The sequence below is a fragment of the Schistocerca americana genome, chromosome 6 (assembly GCF_021461395.2).
Source record: "Schistocerca americana isolate TAMUIC-IGC-003095 chromosome 6, iqSchAmer2.1, whole genome shotgun sequence".
Classification (NCBI taxonomy): Eukaryota; Metazoa; Arthropoda; class Insecta; order Orthoptera; family Acrididae; genus Schistocerca; species Schistocerca americana.
Window position 1 is genome coordinate 106,205,060 of NC_060124.1, and position 13,947 is coordinate 106,219,006.

Below are 13,947 nucleotides of genomic sequence, written 5' to 3' on the forward strand. Positions count from 1 at the left end.
CAGTCCGCTGCAATCCTGCTTCTACTGTTCGTAAATACTTGTATACTTCATAAATGGTTCAAATGGCTCTGAGCGCTATGGGACTTAACTTACGAGGTCATCAGTCCACTAGAACTTAGAATTACTTAAACCTAACTAATCTAATGACGACACATCCATGCCCCAGACAGAATTGGAACCTGCGACCGTATCGGACGCGCGGTTCCAGACTGTAACGCCTAGAACCGCTCGGCCACCCCGGGCCTCATACTAGTATACTGACCATTCGTTTTTTGGCTAAATATGAACTGCAATCTGATTCGCATATATATGACATGGGTCAGCGCCGGCACAAAGTAATGACTAAGGGTTGGATGCCGTTGAAGTCCCGTTACACTGATGGCAAGACAAATGTTCGCAAATCACCTCTATTGCCTCAAAAAACAATTGCATCTAAAATATCGAAGAACCGACGTCCACACTGTCACAGCGCGTTGAAATACAGCTAAGACGGCAGATGAATATTTGTGACCGACTGGGCTTCGAACCTGGACCGACTGCTTACTAGATAGACATGCTGATCACTGCGCTATTTTTTTTTTAAAGTTTGAGAAGACTTTCAGCACCAGGTAGGCGGAGGCAAAGAGGGCAAGTGTCGAAGATCCGAGGCCTGGTCTCAATGCCTCCCCTGTACCCGTCACTGAGCAGCTGCATTATTCCCATGTATTCCATGTTTGCACCCGTATATTCCTTCAAATTGTAGAACAAATTGAACTAGTAATTAAGGTAAAATAAATTACAGATTGCCACCTCCAATGGCGTGCGTTCCTTGTAGAACATAACTTATAACAGAGAAGAGGGTGACGGAAAATACATAACAAACATTCATTTAGAAATATATTCACAATTTAAGTTATTATGCCCTTAACCACAATCGGAGTTGGAGTCTCTCTTCAGTTACAGCTAACCAGTGCGCACCTATTGCACTATTGTAAGAACCGAGATGCAGTATTTTGGATCTAAAATTTTGTAAATTCGTTGTAAGAACTTAACGAGACCAAGCTGCTTAGGTCATCGGTCCCTAAGCTTACACACTACTTAATCTAACTTAAACTAACTTACGCTATGAACAACACACACTCCCATGCCGGGTGGAGGACTAGAACCTCCGACGGTGGGCACTGTCGGGACACAGCAGCCAACTTATCTTCAGCACCTATCTACACACGCTCCTCGTCAGACGCGAATTCCCATCTTTGCCGCATACCACATGCGCGGTACCTCTCCCCCCCCCCCCCCCCCCCAACCCTCCTCCACGGCCATTATTCCACTCGCTCGCGGCCACACTGTATTCCCGCTAGGGTTCGGACAATGTTGTGCGTCTAGCACTGAAAACTTTCGATGACCCGTCGAGACCCAAATAATTATACAGGATGTTTGAGGAGGAATAGTAAATATTGTAGGAGGTGGTGCTATAGACAAATTGCACAAAAATGCCATATAACCCCCTGTATATGGATATATGTGTGGTGTCTGTTCTTTCGGGAATGTCCGAAAGAAAAGACACTACGAATCCGGGTTCGAACCTGGTCAGGCACAAATTTTCATCTGACGCCGTTGTTCTATTTTAATGCGCATGGCAGCCTGGACATCTGTCCTTCAATCTTTAATTGATTAACAAGGCTGTCTATTTCGATTCGTAGTGTCTGTTCTTTCGGAAATGTCCGAAAGAACAGACACACACACACACACACACACACACACACACACACACACACACACACACACTCTCACACCCACGCACACACACACATTTTTATCTTAAGTGCTATTCGGAAAATGTTTGGCCACTCAGTGATAGTGCCGGACTGGAGCTGCATCAACCTACTCATTTCACTAGATATAGTTGTAATTTTCTGAACAATTCCTGTTTAATAAGGGATAGCGACAGAGTCTCTCATCGTTTACTTTGTCGGAAACCCGATTCTCTCTGCCCTAGCCTATACTATAGCAACGAGTGATTGCTCACATTCTTGATACCTCACTGGACGTGCTACTGCGACTGTAGCCAAGGATTCAAATCCCGCTGGAAACGTATGTTTCAAGTCAGATGGTTTTGCTCCTCCCGTACTGTCATTGAAAACGATCACCACGAAATTTAGTATAGGTATCCTATGAAACCCTTGAGTTCATACTGTGGTGCTGTGAAGATGAAAAAAGTAGATTTTCACAATTATCAGATGACAGATGGAATTTGTCAGATTCCACTAATTATGATTGCATTATTAACTGTTGATTCACAGGCGCTTTACTGCCGCTTACTGTAACTGTTATTTGAATGTTAGAGCAGAAAGAATAGAAACATCAAATTTTCGCCATATGGAATGTTCGAATTCACCCTAAGTCTTCACGTTTCGAACAAAGGCAAAATATCCGTCAGGAAAGCTGACAACAATAAGCCAGGTCATGCCTGTCTTCTGGTGGATGTGCCAATGACAGTGAACTCAATAACAATGTTGTACAGCAAATATACATTGCCAACTCAACCACTGGAGAAGCTCCAAATCTGTGAATCGCGTCTGGTGAATACGCTTTCAAGGTTTCGGTCCGATTAAGTCAGTAAAACACAAATAATTGCCGCAGTTATTAATTTATGACATTTAGTTTGCATTCAGTGCATCGATGTATTACAAGTAATTGCACTCTAGCCCCTGAGCCTAGTTATAGAAATGCGAATAAGACTCATTGACATATAATGAGGATCTTGCCACCCGCAACTTTGAAACGATGCTATAGTCAATTCCCAGGTCACTCACAGAACACATCAGCTGGTATCCTTCCTGGCGGTATAACTGAAACTTGGCAAAAGCGCAGAATATGTTTGGCAACTCCGTGACAGACGAGTTACTTCCTTGACGGCACAGAACTATCCTGCTAAATTCACTTGATATTATCCCGTCATTTCAATTTAATACTGAGTGATTTTCGCCTGAGATGTGACATAAGGATATCAGTTAATCCTTTTGAGTCCACGAAAGTCGTGCCACATGGGAAATACAACTACTGTCGCCTCTTATGTTGTGGTTTACTGCCATAGCGCTTACTTGGTCAATAAGTAAGTGGAAAACACCGCTCCTATTCGCTTGCTCCTAGGTAACGTGATTGCCTGTCAGGTGAATGCTGCCTCTGTTCGCCTTTCGAGCTTCGCCGAAAGCCAGATTTTTAATTCTTTTGTAGCAGAGCTACAAGCAGGCAGGTACAAATTCAATGAGGGAATCGTAAGACAACGCTCTAGCAAAATTCGTCTTGCTACTTTTAGTAATCCGTAGTGTCAAAGCGAAAACCTTATGGTACTGCCAATTTCATAATGTCACTTTTGTTTTCCGCCGACATATTTTTTGTTGTTATGAATACATAATTTTATCTATGAAATGCCACAATCATATACTTGCGAATGATACAGTAAATGAAGTAAATACAGATGTTTTCGAAGTCAAAAGTCGGTAATATCCTACTAATTCGTGTTAAAATAGGATCAATCGTCTTACACACACTTAATGCTTTATTAAGATAGACTACCATCGTGATGTTTTTGTAGTAAGTTGAATTTAATTTGTGTTAGTACAGCGAATACTTTATTGCATTTTCCATTAGTTTACTAATCGCAACGGTAATCATGAAAGAGAAATTAATCAGCAGCTGAATTTTCTCTCATGATATCTAAAACAATCTGACAATGCTAAAGTTCTATGCCAGTTCTATGCCTGTAGAAACCCACTGGTTCTAACGATGTCATTAAGCCAGTGTAGTTTTAAGAGTATTTTCGTCTAGAAATGAATTGCCTTGACGGTTGATCGATCAAGAGCGCGAAAGTGAAAATTTTACCAATATATGACGAGAGGGACAAATGCTTGAGAGAGGACTTCCCTATCAATACAAATGCCTGAGCGACGACATTCCTATCAGTCCCCTGGATAGTTTTATTTCTCAAATCAACAGAGTGAGTTATCATGCAGTAGCACAGGTGATGTAGTTTTGTTGCTCGACTTTTTTACACTGCGACCGAAAGGTGTCTCAGTGGTTGACAACAAATTTCAGCTGTATTGCGCACACACCTTGGGGCAGAATTCGTAGCCCAAAAGACACTTTTGGAGCTATCAGATGTAAAATATTATGTTCACACTACTCTTTGCTCTAGTCTACGACTTTTGGTGGGGCTAAGCCTTTCATTTCTTCTTGGGAAGTTAACAATAAAGGTATCATAACACGTCACCAGTAACAGTACTGCAAACGAGTGCTCAATGAGCGACCTGATGACATTCAATAATAGTCAATCCGTTGGTTTTTGTTGTTTCGAATTAGAGCATGCAATACTCCTACACCAGACTTCTGAACTTTGCCTGTTGAATGCAAATGTCGCATGATGGTAAAATGGTAATCTGTTCATATATCAGTAGTCGAGACTTCCTTAATGTGGAAAATCATTCATGCCAGTTCGATCTTTGTTGAAACAAGAATATCTTTTCCTGGCGCATTTTCCCCAAAAGCACTCGCTCCACACACAGTTCAAATCTTTCTAGCTGCCTCCTCTACATTCACCAAAGTAAATGTTGGGTTGCAGATGTTACACCTTTTTCTACTTGCGACTCAATTTTACAATGCTTAACTGTAGTTCACGATTTTCACGTATGCAAAATCCAATGCTTAACTGAAAGCTAATAACTAGAACTTCAAATTCGAAAATGGCATTGACACATACACTGACAGCGTGGCGCCGCCTTGACATGGGCGGCGCCGGATTTCAAGCGGCGGGTGGCGTCTGGCCGGTGGCCGGTAGCCGCTGCAGCGCGAGGAAACGCCCGATCGTAAGCTGTTATGATCGCGCCGCAGCCACGAGCTGTCCTGCGGGATTGTTTCTGGAATACTTATTATTGCGGTTGGGTAGAATGTTAAGCGAATTGTCTTCGATGTTCAATCAGACTCATAACTTTAGACCGAAATGTGGTAAAAAAAAAAAAAATAGAATGCACGACGATTACCGCAAGACCAGGGGCTCACTCAATCCAAATCATCTCGGAAGTAGGGAACACTTCCTCATAACACTTCCGCATCTTACAGTGTTGCCAGATTGTGCAGATGGCTGGACTTAGAGTTGTCAGGGGCGGTCAGTTTTATTGGCCACCTTAAGTGAACGACTCGGACTTAGTCCCTGTGGCGGCCGGCCGGCGGTCAGTTTTTATGTCTAAGACTGTACATATGAATAAGTCTAAAATATTGCAGTTTAGTATTTATATTACAGTTTTCTCGTTACCAGAGTGAGAAAGCCATGGTTCTTATTTAATGGGTGGCTAATAATTTTCGGTTGCTACTCTTGTCAGTCTTTCACTCCCTATTACTATTTATTGCTTCCGTTCATTGTTGCCACAGTCTTCATCTGATGTTATTTGTACTGTAACCTAGTGTCCTAGTGATAGTAAGATGTGAGAAAAAGTCTCGCAGAAATCAAGAAGATGAACAAAGGCTTTTACAGAAGCTTTTAGGTAACGTTATGGGCATGAGTGATGAAAATACTGCGTCTTTATTCAGTATTAGCGCAGGTGAATATTTACGTCTGGAGTCTGCGAGTGAAACTCAGAATGAACAGACGAGCAGCCACACGTGTGTCTACAGTGTGTTCCGACAAAGTGAAGTCTCAACGTGTACGAGAGCAAGCTATCATAAAAAAGCAAAAAGTTCTGCATGGAAAGATACGAATTGTGACTCGTATTTTTTGTACAACTTTTTTTTTCGTAAAGCGTTGCGCATACGGGTTTTGTAGGTACAGATCGACATTATCAACGATTTTTTTCTGTTTTACTTTCAACGATATTTTTCAGTTTTACTTTGTTACAATGTCAATTGGAGAACGTAAATAAAACATTGCATGCAGCATACACCGACGGAGAAAATCGCAACACCAAAAACTAATTAATGTAGAGTTATGAAACTTCGGGAATACATTTATCTAGGTAACATATTTAAGTGATTAACATTGCAAGATCACAGGTTTATGTAAGTACGAGGTAAGCCACTACAAATGCGCAATGTTAGTACATTAATAACCAGTGTAACGACCAGAATGTTGAATGTAAGCATGCACACGTGCATGCATTGCGTGGTACGGCTGCCGGATGTCAGTGTGTGAGATGGAATTCCATACCTGTTGCACTTGGTCCGGTCAGTACAGGGATGGTTCGTGCTGTTTCCCGATGACGTTAGAGTTGTCGTTCAATGATGTCCCTTACGTCCTCGATTGGAGTCAGATCTGGTGATCGAGCAGACAAAGGCAGCATGTCGACACTCTGTAAATCATGCTGGATTACAACAGCGGTATGTGGGAAGAGTTATCCAGTTGGAAAACAGACCTGGAATGCCGTTCATGAATGGCAGCACAGCAGGTCGAATAACCAGTCTGACGTACAAATTTGCAGGCAGCATACTTGAGGTACCCACGAGAGTGCTATTGCTGTCATACGAGATCGCACCCAGACACTGGTGGTGTAGGTTCAGTGTGTCTAGATGACAGCAGGTTGGTTGCAGTCCCCTCCAGGGACTGAAAATAGCCTCCTTCTAACCAACACAAGACCATCAATGGCCCCGAAGCAGAATCAGCTTTCATCAGAAAACTCAACCGACCCCCACCCTGCCCTCCAAAGAGCTCTCGCTGGACACCACTGAAGTCGCAGTGGTTTGCAGTCAGTGGGAAGCACACAACAGGGCGTCAGGCTCGGAGCTCTCCTTGAAGTAACCGATCTGCAAAAGTTAAGATTCACGCTGCAGATGCTGTGCGATGCGTCAGAACCATAGGGCGAACACGATGATCTTGCCTCTCACTAGCGCTACGTGGCCGTCCGGAGCCCGGTCTTCTTGCCACCGTACATTCTCGTGACCACCGCTGCCAGCAATCATGTACAGTGGCTACATTCCTGCCAAGCCTGTCTGCAAGATCGCAAAGGGAACATTCATCTTCTCGCAGCCCTATTACACGACCACGTTCAGATTTAGTTAATAATGACGTCTTCGCCTCCTGAACGGCTTTCTTGACTAACATCAACTCACTGTGTCCAATCTCAAAGGTCACTAATGCTCGCGTACGATATAGCGAGTATTTAAAGCAAACCTGGTTTGTCTCCTCACAGTGCCGCTATAGCGCCACTCTCATGCGGATGACGTGAAATCTTAATAGCCATGATCTTTCAGATGCAGAAACACGCCTATCGACTTTCGTTTGTGTCGAACAATTCCTTCTTGTTGCTGCAATTTTTTTCGATACGGTGTAAGGAAAATGTAAAAGTAAATAAAATATAAATAATAAAATCCCATAAATACTGGAGAAAAGAGGACCACTCGTATGAATATCAAGATCTCAGATGGAAACCCAGTTCTAAGCAAAGAAGGGAAAGCAGAAAGGTGGAAGGAGTATATAGAGGGTCTATACAAGGGCGATGTACTTGAGGACGAAATTGTGGAAATGGAAGGGGATGCAGATGAAGGTGAAATGGGAGATATGATACTGCGTGAAGAGTTTGAAAGAGCACTGAAAGATCTGAGTCGAAACAAGACCCCGGGAGTAGACAACATTTCATTAGGACTACTGACGGCCTTGGGACAGCCAGCCCTGACAAAACTCTACCATCTGGTGAGCAAGATGTATGAGACAGGCGAAATACACTCAGACTTCAATTTGTACAGAAACCAGATGGCAGTTATAAAAGTCGAGGGATATGAAAGGGAAGCAGTGGTTGGGAAGGGAGTGAGACAGGGTTGCAGCCTTTCCCCGATGTTATTCAATCTTTATATTGAGCAAGCAGTGAAGGAGACAAAAGAAATATTCGGAGTAGGTATTAAAATCCATGGAGAAGTAATAAAAACTTTGAGGTTCGTTGTCAGAGACAGGAAAGGACTTGGAAGAGCAGTTGAACGGAATGGACAGTGTCTTGAAAGGAGGATATAACATGAACACCAACAAAAGCAAAACGAGGATAATGGAATGCAGTCGAATTAAGTCGGGTGATGCTGAGGGAATTTGATTAGGAAATAAGACACTTAAAGTAGTAAATGAGTTTTGCTATTTGGGGAGCAAAATAACTGATGATGGTCGAAGTAGAGAGTATATAAAAGGTAGACTGGCAATGGCAAGGAAAGTGTTTCTGAAGAAGAGAAATTTGTTAACATCGAATATAGATTTAAGTGTCAGGAAGTCATTTCTGAAAACTATTTGTATGGAGTGTAGCCATGTGTGGAAGTGAAACATGGAAGATACATAGTTTGGACAAGAAGAGAATAGAAGCTTTCCAAATGTGGTACTACAGAAGATGCTGTAGATTAGATAGGTAGATCACATAACTAATGAGGAGATATTGAATAGGACTGGGGAGAAGTTTGTGGCACAATTTGACTAGAAGAAGGGATCGGTTGGTAGGACATGTTCTGAGGCATCAAGGGATCACCAATTTAGTATTGGAGGGCAGCGTGGAGGGTAAAAATCGTAGAGGGAGACCAAGAGATGAATACACTAAGCAGATTGAAAAGGATGTAGGTTGCAGTAGGTACTGGGAGATGAAGAAACTTGCACAGGATACAGTAGCATGGAGAGCTGCATCAAACCAGTCTCAGGACCGAAGACCACAACAACAACAACAACTATATACTACAAGTGCCATTAACTTTTCCTGAGCTCTTGAAAACCGTGAGCCATGATCCGCTGTGTCACAGTCGCAGCATTCTGTTTCGCGTTGCAACGGCACCACGGGGCTTTAAATGAAAACACGTCCGTGAGTTGTATTTACTTCACGTTGCTCGGAGAAGAAACTCTCTGCCAGTGGTTTTTAACTCACTGGCAGTTGATGCGTTAATACACACTGCGCAACGTAATTAAAAGGTTACGTTTTCGAAACCCTTTAATTGTCTTCTATGGTGAGCAGAGGTTTGAAATTTGGTTGAAAGGCGCTTAAAACCTTTCTCTGTAATGGCACTGAAGCATCACAGCCTGCGATGTCACCCTGGTGCTCGGCAACGCTCCGAACATCAAAACGTCAACACGTCCGAAAAAAAAAGACCGAAATTTCTCAATTATAAGAGAACGTAGGCTTCCGCGGCCGGTGTCATAGTGATTAAAATTCTTCTGGGTATTATGCCGCGTCATTGCTTAAAAACTAACAACAATAATAAACTAAAACCGACGTTTCGGCCGAATTGCAACGGCCTTCTTCAGGGCACAACTGGTTTTGCATGGGAATAGGTGCTTCTATTTATTACAGACTATCGATGTCTGACGTCACTGTGTAAAACTTTTAATTGGCCCTCTAATACGACTCGTTAGTCATGACGTAAGGGAAGATGGAAGGAAAGAGGTTCTTCGTGGATGTCCATGTCGTCAACGATTGGTAGCTGTCCGCCAATCAGCGTTCGGCTTCTGGTCGGCAAGTTTTCCTCCTGGTGTACGCGGAAGTGGACTCACAGTTGCTCTACAGCTGTTTGTGCAGATACGTCAGTGTCCAGTGTAGCTTCTGCCCCGCGACCGCTCACGGCCCGTTGGACCCGGATGGCCGGCAGCCAGGACACCGGGAGTTTGTAGCCACCTTCTCTGATGATGTTGTCAGGCTACTCAATAATTTCCATCGCCTCCCGTATTTTGCGTTCTCTCATCCACGATTCTTTCGCCAGTACTCGGGCTTCCTGGAACCTGATAGGTTGTCCACAGTCACGGTGGTGTTCCGCTATCACCGATTTATTATGTTGTTGTTATCGTACATAGCGTTCGTGTTCTGCTACTCGTAAGCTGACAGGTTTCCCCGTTTCTCCTATGTAGGCAGCTCCACATTCAAACCGTAGTTCGTAAACACCTGCAGTGTTAAGATTGTTAACTACATCCTTGGTGGAACCTATAATTTCGTGGATCCTGTGACTGCTTCGAAAAATCGGTTTGAAACCTCGTCGGCGGAAGACGTTGCCTAACCGTTCACTGACGCCTTTTACAAATGGTAAGTGTACCAACAGAAGCTTCTCTTCTTTGCCTTCTTCTCGTGTTCAGCTCCCTTTAGTTTTAGCTACCTTTCTTGTGATGTCGTCATAGCCGTTGGCACGAAACGTGTGTTGTAGCTCCTTCAATTCTTCTTTGATGTTAATTTCATCGCTTATTCCGTAGGCTCGGGCAGTTAACGGATGCAGAACAGAATATTTTTGCGTTGGGTGGTGGTGGCTCTCCGCGTGCAGGTACCGATTAGTGTGCGTTGGTTTCCGGTGCACTTTGTATCCCAGTTTACCTTCGGCAGCTCTGTATACTTCCACATCTAGAAATGGCAAGGTACCATTGTGTTCAGTCTCATGTGTGAACTTTATATTTTTGTGCAGGCTATTTAAGTGCTGGAGGAAGTTTCCCAATGCCGCTTCACCGGTTTTAGTTTATTATTGTTGTTAGTTTTTTAGCAATGACGCGGCATAATACCTAGAAGAATTTTAATCACTACAAATCTCACAAGTTCATGTGAAGGTGTAAGGTTGGTTAAAGGTGTAGATTGACACCAAATTTTACCAAAAAACTGAGCACCGAGCAAGGTGGCGCAGTGGTTAGCACACTGGACTCGCATTCGGGAGGACGATGGTTCTATCCCGCCTCCGGCCATCCTGATTTAGGTTTTCCGTGATTTCCCTAAATTGCTCCAGGCAAAATCCGGGATGGTTCCTCTGAAAGGGCACGTCCGACTTTCTTTCCCCTTCTTCCCTAATCCGATGAGACCGATGACCTTGATGTTTGGTCTCTTCCTCCAAACAACCCAACCAACAAAGCTGACCAACGCCACTGTGGACGTGTCGCATGATGGGAAGGTCGGCACAATCCCTCTTACTCATATTTAACCCCCTCTTTTGACGCCTGTGCGATGGAGGTTAGAACCTCGAGGGTAGCTTTGAAATCAGGGGTTCCTTATGGGGGCCCTTAGAAACATTTCAGACAGACCTCCGCCCAGTGTCGACAAGAAAGGGTCTCAAGTGCTGCCACAAAGGGTGTCAATGAAAACGCCCGTTCCCTTGGTGGTTTTGATATCCACATATTTTGCGGTCGGAAACGACAGTTCCCAATGTGATGAGCAATAATGCATCGCATTGACATTTCTGACACCTGTGTATGATTCAACCCCACTGTAGAGGACATCGTGGGCCTGTTACCCAACTGAACATGATCGTACTCTGTGAGTGGTGCGACCACAATTTTTGCTCTGATGTACAGGGTGGAACCATGAGCAACCGTCCAAAAATATTCTACGAAATCAGGAGCATCAAAGGATGTTTATGCTTTTCCAGACATCATGTGTCGTGTGCTCCTTCGGTGTAATCAGAGGAGCGTCTGACATTGTCAGGTACTTGAATAAACCGGCTAAGGATCCCTCTGAGACCCTGCAGTTCGGCGAAACCCTCGATGCCACATGTATACTTTTGTTGAAAACTTTAAAAATGATCTCGTACACAGACAGTCAGCCACTGATTGCCAGGCGCCGGCATGACAAGAAAAAAATTTTCGCCACCCTTGAGCTGATTGGCGCTATGTCGCTGAACTTGCGTCTGGTAGCGAAATCCTAGGGCTGTCGAAAAGGCTGCTGTCTGGGCAGGAACATTTTTAAAGTGCTCATCAAAGGTGCGTGACTAGCACTGACGGTCTTTCCGAGCTGGGAAAGTCTTAGACGGATGCTTGCTGTTTTGCCTACACATGTAGGAATGTCCCCCTCCCCCACCCCCTCACCACCATCCCGCTGATGACGCCACAGGAGGGGACCAAGCATGAAGCACGAAAAAACAAAACACTCTTTGCTGCTTGGTATCTCGATGAGATTTCGTGGAACACTTCTGAACAGTCCCCAGTGGCTGCACCCGGTGTACTAGAGCAAAGATTTCGGTCGTGTTACACTCCAAAGCGATGCGTAAACGTTCAAGCGTGCTGCAGAACCAGAATATCCTTAGATAAGGGACGAATCCCGAGGGACGTCAGCAGCGCCATATATTCTCAAGAACTTCTCCGGTTTTCAGAAACGTCCTGTTGCTGCCCTTAACACTGCGAACTGTCATCATTCTTCGCAAAATCTGTGGGATTCAACACCTTAAGAGAACGGGCGTTTTGATTGACTCCCTCTATGGCATCCCTATGTCCTTTTCGTGCCGATTCTGAACGGCGTTCTGTCTGAAACGTTTTCTTCGGCCACCTATAAGAAAACCTTGTGATTACCGATGCTCTGCGTATGTTTCACTTTCACTGTTTTCCATTTTCTGCTTTATTTTGCGCAAGGCATCGCGTTTCTGACCTCCATCGCAGAGGCCTCAAAAGAAGGGTTGAAGTGTGGGTAAGAGGAGGTGTGAAGATCGTTCCATGTCGTGACACGTCCACCGTGGCGCTGAGCAGAATTTTGATGACATTTGGTGCCACTGTGACATCAATAAACCACCTTACAGCACACTTGAATCTTTTAGGTGTGGACTTCTTACAGCATTTGTCGATATCCTTGCTCTCTGAAGCGTCGACAAGCTCGATGGTGACGCTCCAGCGCGGCATGCTTTCGCACCACTGCAGAGCAAACAAAATTTCAAACTTTTACCTCGCAATGGAGGAAAACTAGGGGCCCTTTCGTAGTGTTACGGAACTGGCAAGAGCTCTGGAAGACTATTTCATCGGCATAACATGTGTAGAATAGTAACAAAATAACAGCGCTATCATGAGGTCAAGATGTCCCACAAACATCTTCCCATCTCTGAGAAATGTAAGTGGTGAGTGTGTTCTTAATTTTGTATTTTGCCCGGATAACGCTGTAGATTCCGCCAAAGAAGATTGGACGTTATCGAGTCGAATAAGTTGTGAGACGTGGCTACCTAGGATAGGTGACGCTCCCAAAGACTCATCTGGTTCTACCACCTAGGTTCAGCGGCTTCGAGCTTCACGGAGAAATCGTTCGCCGTCTGAATGATACTGACAGCATCCTCGTGTCTCATTATTGGAACGTGGCTGCTCTCTAGCGGATTGGACTACGGATTGCGATACAGAGGATCAAATGCTGTACTGATAATGTTTTTCCAACTGCTTTCTGGTAGCATTTTTCCAGAATCAAGTTTTCTCGCTCACGCGGACTCAGTTCGCTGCGTTTTGCGAACTTGTACTGTGGCTGTTTAGTTGAGAGTTAATCAGAGCTGTGTGCTTTATAAACAGGAACGAAATAAGTGTGTACAAGTCTGTGAATGTGTCTATCAATGTTGTATAATTCGTGAATTCTTTTCTCCACAAACAGAAGGGTGATTTTTCTAATTGTGTGGACTACATTTGTTTGTACGATGTATCAACCGACAGCTCATCTACCAATATTTGATCCCCTTCAGTTTTATTTGCATCCATAATGAGACTCACCAATGCTTACCTACAGCTTCTGAAATTCACAGTATCTGTGCATATACACTGAAGAGCCAAAGAAACTGGTACACCCGGCTAATATCGTGCAGAGCCCCCGCGAGCGCGCAGAAGTGCCGCAGCACGACGTGGCTTGAATTCGACTAACGTCTGAAGTAGTGCTGGAGGGAACTGACACAACGAATCTGTAAGAGTACGAGGGGGTGGAAATCTCTTCTGAACAGCACATTGCAAGGCATCCCAGATATGCTCAATAACGTTCATGTCTGGGGAGTTTGTTGGCCAACAGATGTGTTTAAATTCAGAAGAGTGTTCCTGGAGCCACTGTGTAACGCTTCTGGACGTGTAAGGTGTCGCATTTTCTTGCTGCAACTGCCCAAGTCCGCCGGAATGCACAATGTACATGAATGGATGCAGGTCTGTAACTTCATTGCTGCGAAGCGAGAGCCCATTGATGTTCAGTATGGAGGTCTGCTGTATTGTCTGATGAAAGCTGGTTCTACCTCGATGGCCATGAGTCGTTTAGGGGGTGGAGCGCCTGCAAT